Here is a 14,201-nt window from a genome sequence, read left to right on the forward strand (position 1 = left end):
TTACCTGTGATTATTTTAGGACTGAACATATAATACAAAGCTATCCAGTGAGAAGTAGAAGTAGGGGAGCTTTCTAGGAAGAAAATGATGAAAAGAAAGAAAGAGTTCCTTAGTAGTGCCTAAAATACCACTATTAGTGATTATTTTTCCTTTTAAATTAAGAATTGCCCTTTTCTTTTAGGTTAATATATTTATAATGCAAATATACCAAGAAGGAGTTATACCTGGGCTCATGGTGTCATGAATCAGTTGGTCAGCAAGGATTTGGATGGTTTAAGGAGGTTTCATGATGGCCCCCCCAAAAGATAGGATTACCTCCTAATTTCTGGAATCTAATCCTTGGGCCTGTGACTGTTACCTTATTTAGAAAAAGGGTTATTGCAGATGTAATTAAGTTAAAGATCCTGAGATGAAGAAACATCCCGAATTATCCACGTGGGCTCTAAATTCAATGACAAATATCCTTATAAGAGTCAAGTAGAGGGAGATTGACATAGAGAAGAAGGTGATGTGAAGACAGAGGCAGAGATTAGAATGATGAGGCCATAAGGCAAGGAAGCCAAAGAATGAGGACAACCACCAAAAGCGAGAAGAGGAAAGGAAGTATTCTCCCCTAGAGCCTCCAGATGTAGTAAGGCCCTGTTGACACCTTGATTTCAGAATTCTGGCCTCCAGAACTGTGAAATAATAAAATTTCTGGTGCTTTAAACCTCCTAGTTTATGGTATAGCCACAGGAAACTAAGACAAGTGGCATGGGCTTGCTGAGTGATTAAATGAAATAAAGACCAAGAAAGGGAAGTCTTCAGGTCATAAAGAAGAATTCATCGACTCTACACAGGTTAGCTTTTCTTCAGAGTCCCGGCTTTGACCTTAAGTAGGCCAGTTAGCCTGTGCCTTGTGTATGAGTATATACTCAAAGATACACTCATAACTTCTAGTCACACATTTCATCTCAACCCTGACTCCTCACTTTGACCATGTCTTTCAGATGCATGCCCTTTGACCCAGGAAATCAGATGAAACAGTATGGTAGACTGTTCAGTACAAATTTTTCTCATTCCTGGGGGTACAACTCAGAGGGCCCTCCAAGAGCCTTCAAATTTCCTTAAGAAGAAGGACACGTTTGGTAGATTCATTCCCCCCAGGTGACTCCGACCAGGTAACTGATAGTTGAAGATTCTGGCAAAGAGCTAGGAATAAAAGTTTGGGGAAAAGGAACCAATGTTTGTTGTGCAAGCACTGTGAGCCTGGCCCTGTATTAGGTATTTACACACGCAATCTTACTCAATTTTTACAAGAATTGTATGTGGTAGGTAGTAGCAGTATTCATGTTTCATATATGGGTAAACTGAGTCTCAGAGGGGACATAATGTGCCCATGATCACATAACTTGTGATAGAAACAAGACTCACTGTGGTCTGTTTGGCTCCTAAACCCATGTTTTCTACATGAGAAACTGCTGTCTCCCTGTGGAAGTAAGAAAAGGCTCAAGATTGAGAGCAAAAGATGAATGAGAGAAGCATTGGATTCATGTTTCTCTGTTGCTCTATCACCATAGGCAGCAGAACATCATCAGTGTCCTTGGAAAGGAGCAATCAACTCTTTGATGAAATGTGTCTAGGCTAATTAAGGAAAAAATGCCACTCTGCGTATGAAATGACACAGAGCTTTTATGTGGTTTACTGGAGACCTGAGCTTCTCAGTTACCCTGGAACCGTGGATCACTCGGAGATGAAAAGATAGGAGTAGTTGCCTACCTCAGGCTTTGGGGCTTGTTTCAACCCAGGCTGGTGACTAGTACTGGCGTGAGCCGAAAGTCTATTTGGAAAAGGAGGCAGTGCTGTTGATTTTTCCTATTCTCCTTCCTCCGTGCTCCCAATCCACCCTTCCTCAGTCTGCAAAACACACTCCCCTGAAAGAGGTATCCTCACGGTGTTTCAACTGTGCCGTTAGCCTTCAGGGTGGTGCAACTAGGAACAGCGCCAGAGGTCCCCTTTCTCTCCAATCCTTATGAATTTCCCAGGGAGCACCAGCTAAACTTTTAAGAGAAAAAGGTTAAGCTTACTATGGGAATATAGTTTTTAAACCCCCAATTTAAACCCCTGGTTATTATCACTGATTTCTCTCTTGCACTCCACAGTTGGGGGAAATCATGCTTCCTTTTCACTGCTTATCTTTCTTAGAAGATAATTGTCCTTTTCCAGGAAAGGAAACTGTCCAACTGTCCTATTTTCAAATCAAGCAACCCCACACTTGTTCCTTCCATGAATAAGCTTAATTCAGAAGAGGCAGGTGGAAGACTATCTCTGGAAAACTGTTCCGGCTGTATGCATTAGGACTAGTCTCTCTTTCACTGGCTTGTTTGCCTTAATTAGCTTTGAAGTTTACCAAAAACTCCTCTGGGCACCACCCAGTGGGATCTATTTACCTATAGTTCAGCTTTTCTTGTGACATTTCTCTTAGGATATGGACTGGATCCAGGTTCTAAGTTCCTGCCTGACCAGCTAACCAGCCAGCTGTGCGATTTGGAGTCAATCACTAAATGACTCTGAACCTCAGTGTCCTCATCCACATAAAAGAGGCGAGTCATTGCTGCCACCTACTCACAGTGTTGATATCAAACAAGAGAGAGAAGATATGTGAAACCACAATGAAAACACTAGAAGTCGGTAGTGCTGATGTAAATAATACCATTGTAAAAATCTTTGCCCCACCAGGATGTTAACTGTCACCACTGCTCAGCATTCAGCACTGGTCAGAGATCCTGAACTTCAACAGCTTGTAGCTTGATAGAAAGAGAACAACTCTTTATATCCATTGACACTAACAGCTCAGTTGTGGTCAGCTCTAAGTTGCAATTGAGTATCCTAAAATAGGATACTACACCATGAGGGTGGGTGGTAGGAGAGGAATAACTTTGTATGTCCCTACGAGGATATTCTCTGTTCCCCTGTAGGAACATACACATTTCTAACAATGCCATCAGCCTCAGCTGACCCTTCTGGTAACTTCCTTTAAAGAGCCCCTTTCTCATGTGGGTCAGTTATGACTGTTACCAAATGCTTCCTAAGTGAGAATCCAAACCTATCTTTTCTTTTTTTCCTGTTGGAGTTACATAGAGAAGGTCTGCCTACTCCACAGGCTGCAAGATACTTGTTTGCTTTATATCTTTTTCAGCTATTTTGTGGTTAGCATATAGAAATGCAACTGATTTCTGTATGTTAGTTTTATATCCTGCAACCTTACTGAATTTGTTGATTAGTTCTAACAGTTTTTTGGTAAAGTCCTTAGGAGTTTCTACATATAAGATCATAATATCTGAAAACAGACAATTTTACTTCTTCCTTTCCAATTTGGATGTCTTGTATTTCTTTTTCTTTCCTAGCTGTTCCAGCTAGAATTTCCAGTACTGTGCTCAACAGAACTGGTGGGAGCAGACACCCTTGTCTTGTTCCTCACCTTAGAGGAAAGGCTTTCAACCTTTCACCATTGAGTATAATGTTAGCTGTGGGGTTGTCATATATGGCCTTTATTATATTGGGGTACATTCCTTCTATACCCCATTTTTTAAAAGATTTTATTTATTTATTTGACAGACAGAGACACAGCAAGAGAGGGAACACAAGCAGGGGGAGTGGGAGAGGAAGAAGCAGGCCCCCCGCGAAGCAGGGAGCCCGATGCGGGGCTCGATCCCAGGACCCTGGGATCATGACCCGAGCCGAAGGCAGACGCTCAACGACTGAGCCACCCAAGCGCCCCCTTTCTATACCCCATTTATTGAGAGTTTTTATCATAAAAGGAGGCCGAATTTTGCCAAATGTTTATTCTGCATCTATTGAGATGATATGATTTTTATTTTTCATTCTATTACTGTGGTGTATCACATTTATTGATTTGCATATTTTGAGCCATTCTTGCATCCTAGGGATAAATCCCATTTGATCATGATTTATGATCCTTTTAATGAGCTACTGAACTTGGTTTGCTAATATTTTGTTGTGAATTCTTGCATCTATATTCATCAGGGATATTGGCCTATAGTTTTCTTTTTTTGTAGTGTTCTTAGCTGGCTTTGGTATCAGGGTAATTCTGGCCATGTAAAATGAGTTTGGAAGTATTCCCTCCTCTTCCATTATTTGGAAGACTTTGCGAAGGATTAGTATTAATTCTTTAAATGTTGGTAGAATTCACTAGGGGAACCATCTGGTTCTGGGCTTTTCTTTGTTGGGAGGTTTTTGATTACTCATTCAGTTTCCTTACTCATTATTGGTCTATTCTGATTTTCTATTTCTTTGTGATTCAGTCGTGGTAGTTTGTGTGTTTCCATGAATTTATTCTTTTCTTCTAGGTTGTCTAATTTGTTAGCTTATAATTATTTGTAGTAGTCTCTCTGATCCTTTTTATCTCTATGGTATCAGTTATAATGTCTTTTCTTTCATTTCTGATTTTATTTGGATCTTTTTTCTTAGTCTAGCTAAAGGTTTATCAATTTTGTTTATCTTTTCAAAAAACCAGCTCTTAGTTTTGTTGGTTTCCTTAAAACAGCTATTTTGAATTCTTCATTCATTGGGTAAATTACAGATATTCATGTTGTTGAGGTCAGTTACTAGATTACTGTGACCCTTTGGTGGTGTCATGTTTCCTTGATTTTTCATGTTTCTTGAAGTTTTCCATTGCTGCCTTTGCATTTGAATTAGCAATCACCTCCTCTAGTCTTTACTAACCAATGTATCCAAACTCATATTTTTTTTTGCTTCAAAGGTATGCTGGAACCTCTCTGCTGGAAAGCTGGACTTCCACAAAACTTATCTCATCCATGAGTGATTGTCTGAGACAGTACTTTCCAGGGATCCCAGACCATTGTCAAGAAGGGTTGGAGCTGGTTCACAGGCCACTGTAGGGTCCACAGCTGGGACTGAAGTTTGTATGTCCATTACCTGACACACATGTGGGCGATACTCCTCCCAGACTCCTTAGTGTATGGTGTTGGATTGCACAGTTTCCAAAAAGGCACTTTTGTCCGAGGATGGATGCCAAATTGTTGTTGAGAGATGGGACATGATTAGGGATGTTTTGTTTAGTCATGATGCTGATGTCATCCAACTGGAAGATATTTGCACTCAGAAGCCAGGTCCTCATTGGACTTTCCTACTTCAGACAAAAAGAACCTCAAGTGCAATCTACACGTGACAGGGCTTCACACCCTAGTGCCCTCCTGATTGTCCAAGAAGGACACACTTGGGTCACACTTAGGTTTGTTCAGTGTCCCTTAAAGTATGTGTCTTAGTCATCTATTGCCATGAAGCAAATTACCCTAAAACTTTGTTGCTTAAAGCTACAAGTGCTTATCATCTTACGTCATCAATATTCACAATATTGAATATCATCAATATTCACAAAATTGTGCAACTATATCATTATTACGTAATTCCAGAATATTTTCATCATTCCAAAAAGAAAGAGACAGAAATCCAGGAATGGCTTAGGTGGGTCGTTCTGGCTCTGGGTCTCTCATGAAGTCCCAAAAAGAATCAATCATTTGAAGGCTTGACTGGACCAGGAGGATCTGCTTCTAAGAAGGCTCATGCATGTACCTTGCAAGTTCTTTCTGGTTTCTGGCAGGAGTCCTCAGTTCTTGAAGGCCATAGTTCCTCACCATGTGGACCTCTCCACAGGGCTACTTGGATGTTGTCAAAACATAGCAGCTTGCTTACCTCAGAGATAGTGATCCAAGAAAGAGCACAAGAGGGAAGCTATGTTTTATGTCCTAATATCAGAACGACATACTATTGCTTCCTTCTTATTCTATAGAAACTAGTTACTAAGCACAACCCACACTCAAGGAGGGAAATTTAGCTTCACCTTTGAAGGTACCAGCATTAAAAAGTTTGTGGACATAATTTAAAACGATCAGTGTGTTTTTCAAAGCTGGTCACTCACGATGGCCAAGATGAAGTACAATCAGTACAGTTTACCGTCAGGCTATCATGTCCCTTGATCTGAACCTTTCATCTTTTTTTTTCTTCTTTAAAGATTTTAAGTAATCTCTACACCCAACATGGGGCTCAAGCTTACAACCCTGAGATCAAGAGTTGTATGCTCCTCCAACTGAGCCAGCAAGGTGCCCCTGGACTTTTCATCTTTTCTTAATGCAAGTATGGTGCAGTGGTCAGGTACATAGGCTCTGAGTCAGCTAAACTGGGTTCAAAGTCTGACTCTCCCTTTCCTAGCAGAGTGCCCTTGGGCAAATTACTTAACTTCAGGTTCCTTTTCTATAAAATGAAGATAATACCCACTTACAAAGTTTTTGTAATGATCCTGGGAATTCTTGACTCAATTCTCAGTGTCCCCAATAAGTGTTGATGAAACTCAAGATGGCATATCTTAAGCAGCCTTTTTGTCTATTGATTTATTAGGAGTTCATAGGTAATTCAAAATCTCAGTTTTCTTTTCATCACATAAAACTATGAAGTCTGGTCTCTGACACTGAATTTCTGTAAATACCTTTTAAATTCATTTTTTAAAAGATTTTATTTATTTGAGAGAGAGTATGTGTGGGAGAAGGGGTAGGGGGAAAGGGAGAAGCAGATTCCCTGAAGAGTGAGGAGCCCGATGCAGGGCTTGATCCCAGGACCCAAGCCTAAGTCAGACGCTTAACCAACTGAGCCACCCAGATGCCCCTTAAATTAATTTTTTAGAATAAGATATAATTCACATGCTGTAAAATTCATCATTTTAAAATGTGCAATTCAGTGATATTTGGTTTATTCACAAGATTGTATATCTGTCACCACTACCTAATTCCAGAACATTTTCATCATTGCCAAAAGAAATTCTATACCCATTAGCAGTCATTCCCCATCGGCCCCATTCCAATACCCTGCCAACCAACAACCTCTTTCTGTCTGTATTAATTTGCCTATGGTGGACATTTCATGTAAGTGGAACCATATAATATAATATGTGGCCTTTTGTGTCAGTCTTCCTTCATCTAGGATTATGTTTTCAAGATTCAGCCATATTGTAGTATATATCAGTACTTCATTCCTTTTAAAAGCTGAATAATATTCCATTGTGTGAATATGCTACATTTTATCTATTCTTTCATCAACTGATGGTCAGTTGGGTTCATTTCCATTTCCTGGCTATTACAAATAGTGCTGCTATGAACATTCATGTGTAAGTTTTTATATGTACACATCTTTCATTTCTTATGGGTATATATCTAGGGTAGAATTGCTAGGTCCTATGGCAACTTTATGTTTAATTTTTTGAGGAACCTCCAAACTGTTAGAAATAGAGGAGTTCAAGGACAACTTTATTAAATTTCCTTTTACTGATTTCAGAGATTGTTTTTTTTTCAAGTAGTATGAGATGATTTTGTACCCTGTTTCTCCCAATTTTACGATTTTATTTATCAGTCAACACATGGTGTAGAAATGCCAGTCTGATTGGAACTAGGTGGAAATCTAATCCACATTCTTCATCACTTCCACAAAGATTTTATGAGACATCAGACACTTTGCTTACATCAACAAACTCTAGATCTTCTAAATTCTCCAGATTATAGTTAAAATATATATAGTTATATGTAATATAGGTACAACCAGGTTATAGTTAAAATATAATTCACTGGAAGAAACTTAGCAGTTAATGAATGTAATCTCCTTATTTTAGAGAAAGAAAAATAAGATGAAGTGACATGCCCAAGGTCACTAGGTAGTGTCAGAGACAGGATTTGAATTCAATTTCAATTCCAATTTTCACCCAATTATGCTTGTTGTTCATTTTTCTTTTCTTTCTTTTTTTTTTTTTTTAAGGAGAGGTATCTTTTTTGTTTGAGTGTAGTTGACATACAATGCATACTTGTTGTTCTTTATAGGTCACTCAGAGCAGAGGTGAAGGGAACAGTCACATGACTGTTGACAGGATGCAGTCATTTAGTTTGCTGGCAAAGCAAGCATCTCTTGAGTTCTTTCCCCCACACCAGAGCTACAACCTGGCTGTGGCATAAGATTTCTAGAGAACCTATTCTGGGGCCTTTTAATTATCTTTCTTTAAATTTTAAAAATAGTATGACATTTTAATTTTTAAATGCTAATAAACCATCTTTTTAATAATGTACTTTAAAACTTCTGAATGAAAAACTTTACCAGTCTGTATTTCTTATAATCTACATTTTCCACGTGTGCAAAAACCTTTAGTCACCTCTTCTTTCTTTCATATTTCATAGTGATTCCCAAGAATGATTTTGTCACATCTGTGTGTTTTAGTGTTGTGGTTTGTATTTGTGCACACTCAGAGACTTTAACTCCTAAAACCTGACTAGAGATCATCTTAGTATTTTTCTTCTTCTATGGCAAACTTGAGTCTTTCTTCATGGTATTCGTTCTACACTTTCCAATTTGAAGATCTTTATCCTTGGAGAAGAAAGAAACAAAATTAGGGTTATTGGTTTTTTTTTTTTCTCCAGTCCTCTGCAGCTTGTTCATGATCTTTTCTAAAGAGTGTCCTATTCCTTCCTGTTTTACTTTCTGACTTAGGGCATACTGGTTAAACACCACGTTTCATAGTGTTCCCACATAAAAAAGGAGAAAGAAATGCCTTAGATACAAAATAAGCTCCAAGAGGTGTTGTTAAGTGAAGCAAGCATGATACAGAATCAAAAACATAGGCTACTATCTTTAGTGTTAAATTAAAAAAAATAAAATAGACCATATTTTACTGGTTATAAAATGCACAGATTTTTGTATTTTTGATGTCTCTGAAGTTAGAATTCACTGTACAGTTGACAACAAGACATGGTTTAATTGCCAGGGCTCTAAAAAAATTCTTTTGTAGTATTATAATAATATACTATATTTGTAGTATATATAATAAAAAGCATATATAGTGCATATAAACAGAATAATTGCATCTTGTATGCAATCAATGGCATCCTAGATTTGATAAAATATATTATTTCATTTGGTTGCATACCATACGCAAAGAATTTTCTCTGGGAGGATTTACAAGAAACTGGTAACATAGGTTGCTCATAGGGATGGGTACTAAGTGGCTAGGGAACAGAGGTGATAATTTCTATCACATTCTTTTTTTTATATTTTGCATTTTGAATCACATAACTAGGTTAACAAATAAAATGTTTGAATAATAAATTCAGATTTAAAAAATGCAACTGGACATGAGTCCTCTTGACACCACTACTTTGTTCAGACTTGTACATAGCTTTGTGTTTGTTCCTAGTAATGGCCAATGAGCACTGTGAAGGAAGGGCTTTGCCACTGCATACACCACTCTTCATCTAGAGTCCAGCATGATGCCCAGCCAGCCATTAACTCCAGCTGACATCATCCCTTTCTCCCAGGATCTCTGTCACTTGTAAATCATCAACCAGATATTTGTTGGCTAAAACTAAGTTCAATATAGCTGTTTCCCTCATTGTTTCCTTGATATTTCTACTGATAAATCTGTTCCATGGGGCAAGGTGTAAATATATCAGATGCTCTGTTTTTGTTAGACTTTGACTTCCAGCAGAACCATCTAGCAGCATCTAGATGAATGAGGAGAGAAACATCTTGAAAAGAGAAGAAAAACAGTTTAATTGGCACCAGTGCACTTGGCAACAACTGGGTTACCATGATAGCTCATACGTGGTGTTTGCTAAATAAACCAGGGAGCAACTGCAATGAATGACTCTTAAGATGTTGGCAGTTATGCATGCGATTAAAACAGCATTGCTGATGCATTCCTGTTGTTGATAATATTTAGAAATGCAAAGATCCACTTCCCAGACCACTCTGAATGTTTTATACACACAAAACATAGTATTAAATCTCAAGTAGGCAAAATCAATCCCAGCAACCCTGGGTGGCAAAGAATAACGGATAACCAGTGCAGGGGTGAGATATCAGGCCTATTTCGAAAAGAACTCAGAAAGTTTATCACAGAAGTACAACTTTTAGGGTCAGAGCTTTCAAGCTTGATGGAGATGGGATCAAAGCCAGTGATGGTTGGATGTGGATAAGAGCAGGATTCATGGGCGCCTGGGTGGCTCAGTTGGTTGAGCGACTGCCTTCGGCTCAGGTCATGATCCTGGAGTCCCTGGATCGAGTCCCGCATCGGGCTCCCTGCTCGGCAGGGAGCCTGCTTCTCCCTCTGACCCTCCCCCATCTCATGTGCTCTCTCTCTCTCTCTCATTCTCTCTGTCTCAAATAAATAAATAAAATCTTTAAAAAAAAAAAAAAAAAGAGCAGGATTCAGGGTGATTACCATCAATTCCTGTCGGCATTTGTGGTTCCTTGTTATAGGCAGGCTGGTGCAGGGTGAAGCAAGCTTAAAGGCCCAGGAGTGAAATGAACAATTTTCAGTGGTTTGTGTTTTAGGGTACAGATACAACCCTTCTTAGAATTAGGACAGACCTAATTTTATATAAATTTACTTTTTAATAAGATTGTTTAATGTGCAACAAACATAAAACATTTCCATGTGATGAAAACTTTTAAGATCTTACTCCCTTAGTACCTTTCATATATGATATAATATTGTTAACTAAACTCATTATGATGTGCATTACAACCCTGGAATGTGTTTATCTTGTAACTGGAAGCTTTTATTATATTATAAAATAGTCTGCAGACATTATTTTTTTCCGGACATTATTTTCAATATATCTTTGAACATGTACTCTTACTTACCAGACTCTATCTCTCTGGACTTCAGTTCATCCAGTATATTTACCAGATTATTTAAAATATTTACAGCACTAAAATAATATTTTGGGGTAATTTGATATGCAGCGATGGATAACTAATACATATGGGTTTAGTTGAAGTAGGTATATAATTATTTTACATAATTATATATTTTTTAGTTCTTGAGGTTTGTGATACATATATTTAATTGTGTTCTGTAATTTCGGGTGAATTAAACTTTCTAAGCTTCAGTTTCATCTTAAAATGGGGATAAATATATCACCTGTTTGCCTCAAAGGGTTACTTTTAAAACAAACAAAAAAATTATATAAAGTATTTAGCAGAGTATCTTACAAATATCAAGCAATCTGTAAGTGTAAGCTATTTTCAATTAGTAATCTATACCACAGTAGTAAGTGTGGCTAGTAGGAACTGTGAATATCTAGTTTAACCTTTTGGAAGGGCATGTTTAAGGTTAAGCATCATAAAACACTACATTTAGAGACCAGACTGGTACAGCTTAGTCCTCTAACTTTCTTAAATCAAGTGCCCAGTAAGAATCAGGCCAATCTTTCTGTAATGCATTGAACAACTCATCAGAATCACCTGGTGTTGTCATATACATGTAGATACCACCTTAAACTCATTAAATTGGGATCTTGGAGGCTAGGGACCAGAAATCAGCTTTTATTTATTTATTTATTTAAAAAATTTTTTTTAATTTTATTATGTTATGTTAGTCACCATACATTACATCATTAGTTTTTGATGTGGTGATCCATGATCCACTGTTTTCGTGTAACACCTAGTGCTCCATGCAGTACGTGCCCTCCTTAATACCCATCACCGGGCTAACCCATCCCCCCATCACCCTCCCCTCTAAAACCCTCAATTTGTTTCTCGGAGTCCATAGTCTCTCATGGTCCGTCTCCCCCTCCGATTCCCCCCCTTCATTTTTCCCTTCCTTCTCCTATGTCCTCCATGCTATTCCTTATGTTCCACAAATAAGTGAAACCATATGATAATTGACTTTCTCTGCTTGACTTATTTCACTTAGCATAATCTCCTCCAGTCCCATCCATTTCGATGTAAAAGTTGGGTATTCATCCTTTCTGATGGCTGAGGAATATTCCATTGTATATATGGACCACATCTTCTTTACCCATTCCTCTGTTGAAGGGCACCTCGGCTCTTTCCACAGTTTGGCTATTGCGGACATTGCTGCTATGAACATTGGGGTGCATATGGCCCTTCTTTTCACTACATCTGTGTCTTTGGGGTAAATACCCAGGAGTGCAATTGCTGGGTCATAGGGTAGCTCTATTTTTAATTTTTTGAGGAACCTCCACACTGTTTTCCAAAGTGGCTGTACCAACTTGCATTCCCACCAACAGTGTAAGAGGGTTCCCCTTTCTCCACAACCTCTCCAACATTTGTTGTTTCTTTCCTTGTCCATTTTTGCCATTCTAACTGGTGTAAGGTGGTATCTCAATGTGGTTTTGATTTGAATTTCCCTGATGGCTAATGATGATGAACATTTTTTCATGTGTCTCTTAGCCATTTGTATGTCTTCTTCAGAGAAGTGTCTTTTCATGTCTTCTGCCCATTTTTTGACTTGATTATTTGTGTTTTGGGTGTTGAGTTTGAGAAGTTCTTTACAGATCTTGGATACCAGCCCTTTATCTGTAGTGTCATTTGCAAATATCTTCTCCCATTCTGTGGGTTGCCTCTTTGTTTTGTTGACTGTTTCCTTTGCTGTGCAGAAGCTTTTTATCTTGATGAAGTCCCAAAAGTTCATTTTTGCTTTTGTTTCACTAGCTTTTGGAGATGTATCTTGAAAGAAGTTGCTGTGGCCGATGTCAAAGAGGTTACTGCCTATGTTCTCCTCTAGGATTTTGATGGATTCCTGTCTCACATTGAGGTCTTTCATCCATTTTGAGTTTAGCTTTGTGTATGGTGTTAGAGAATGGTCGAGTTTCTTTCTTCTGCATGTGGCTATCCAATTTTCCCAGCACCATTTATTGAAGAGCCTGTCTTTTTTCCATTGCATGTTTTTTCCTGCTTTGTCGAAGATTATTTGACCATAGAGTTGAGGGTCCATATCTGGGTTCTCTATTCTGTTCCATTGGCCTATATGTCTGTTTTTGTGCCAGTATCATGCTGTCTTGGTGATCATAGCTTTGTAATATAGCTTGAAATCGGGCAACGTGATGCCCCCAGCTTTGTGTTTCTTTTCAACATTTCCTTGGTGATTCGGGGTCTTTTCTGATTCCATACAAATTTTAGGATTATTTGTTCCAGCACTTTGAAAAATGTCATTGGAATTTTGATCAGGATGGCATAGATTGCTCTGGGTAGCATAGACATTTTAACAATGTTTATTCTTCTGATCCATGAGCATGGAATATTTTTCCATCTTTTTGTGTCTTCTTCAATTTCTTTCATGAGTGTTCTGTAGTTCCTAGAGTATAGATCGTTGACCTCTTTGGTTAGGTTTATTCCAAGGTATCTTATGGTTTTTGGTGCTATTGTAAATGGAATCGTTTCTCTAATTTCTCTTTCTACAGTTGCATTGTTAGTGTATAAGAAAGCAACTGATTTCTGTGCATTGATTTTGTATCCTGCCACATTACTGAATTACTGGATGAGTTCTAGTAATTTGGGGGTGGAGTCTTTTGGGTTTTCCACATAAAGTATCATGTCATTTGCAAAAAGAGAGAGTTTGACTTCTTCTTTGCCAATTTGAATACCTTTTATTTCTTTTTATTGTCTGATTGCTGTTGCTAGGACTTCTAGTACTATGTTGAACAATAGTGGTGAGAGTGGGCATCCTTGACGTGTTCCTGATCTTAAGGGAAAGGCTCTCAGCTTTTCCCCATTGAGGATGATATTCACTGTGGGTTTTTCATAGATGGATTTTATGAACTTGAGGAATGTTCCCTCTATCCCTATACTCTGAAGAGTTTTAATCAGGAAAGGATGTTGTATTTTGTCAAATGCTTTTTCTGCATCAATTGAGAGGACCATATGGTTCTTCTCCCCACTCTTATTAATGTGTTCTATCACATTGATTGATTTTGAGAATATTGAACCACCCCTGCATCCTGGGGATAAATCCCACTTGGTCGTGGTGGATGATCCTTTTAATGTATTGTTGGATCCTATTAGCTAGGATTTTGTTGAAGATTTTGGAATCCATATTCATCAGGGATATTGGTCTGAAATTCTCCTTTTTGATGGGGTCTTTGCCTGGTTTGGGGATTAAGGTAATGCTGGCCTCATAGAATGAGTTTGGAAGTTTTCCTTCTGTTTCTATTTTTTGAAACACCTTCAGTAGAATAGGTATTATTTCTTCTTTGAATGTTTGGTAGAATTCCCCAGGGAATCCATCAGGCCCTGGACTCTTGTTTTTTGGGAGGTTTTTGATCACTGCTTCAATCTCATTACTGGTTATTGGCCTATTCAGGTTGTCAATTTCTTCCTATTTCGGTCTTGGCAGCTTATAG

Source organism: Halichoerus grypus, chromosome 10 (genome assembly GCF_964656455.1).
Source record: "Halichoerus grypus chromosome 10, mHalGry1.hap1.1, whole genome shotgun sequence".
Lineage (NCBI taxonomy): Eukaryota > Metazoa > Chordata > Mammalia > Carnivora > Phocidae > Halichoerus > Halichoerus grypus.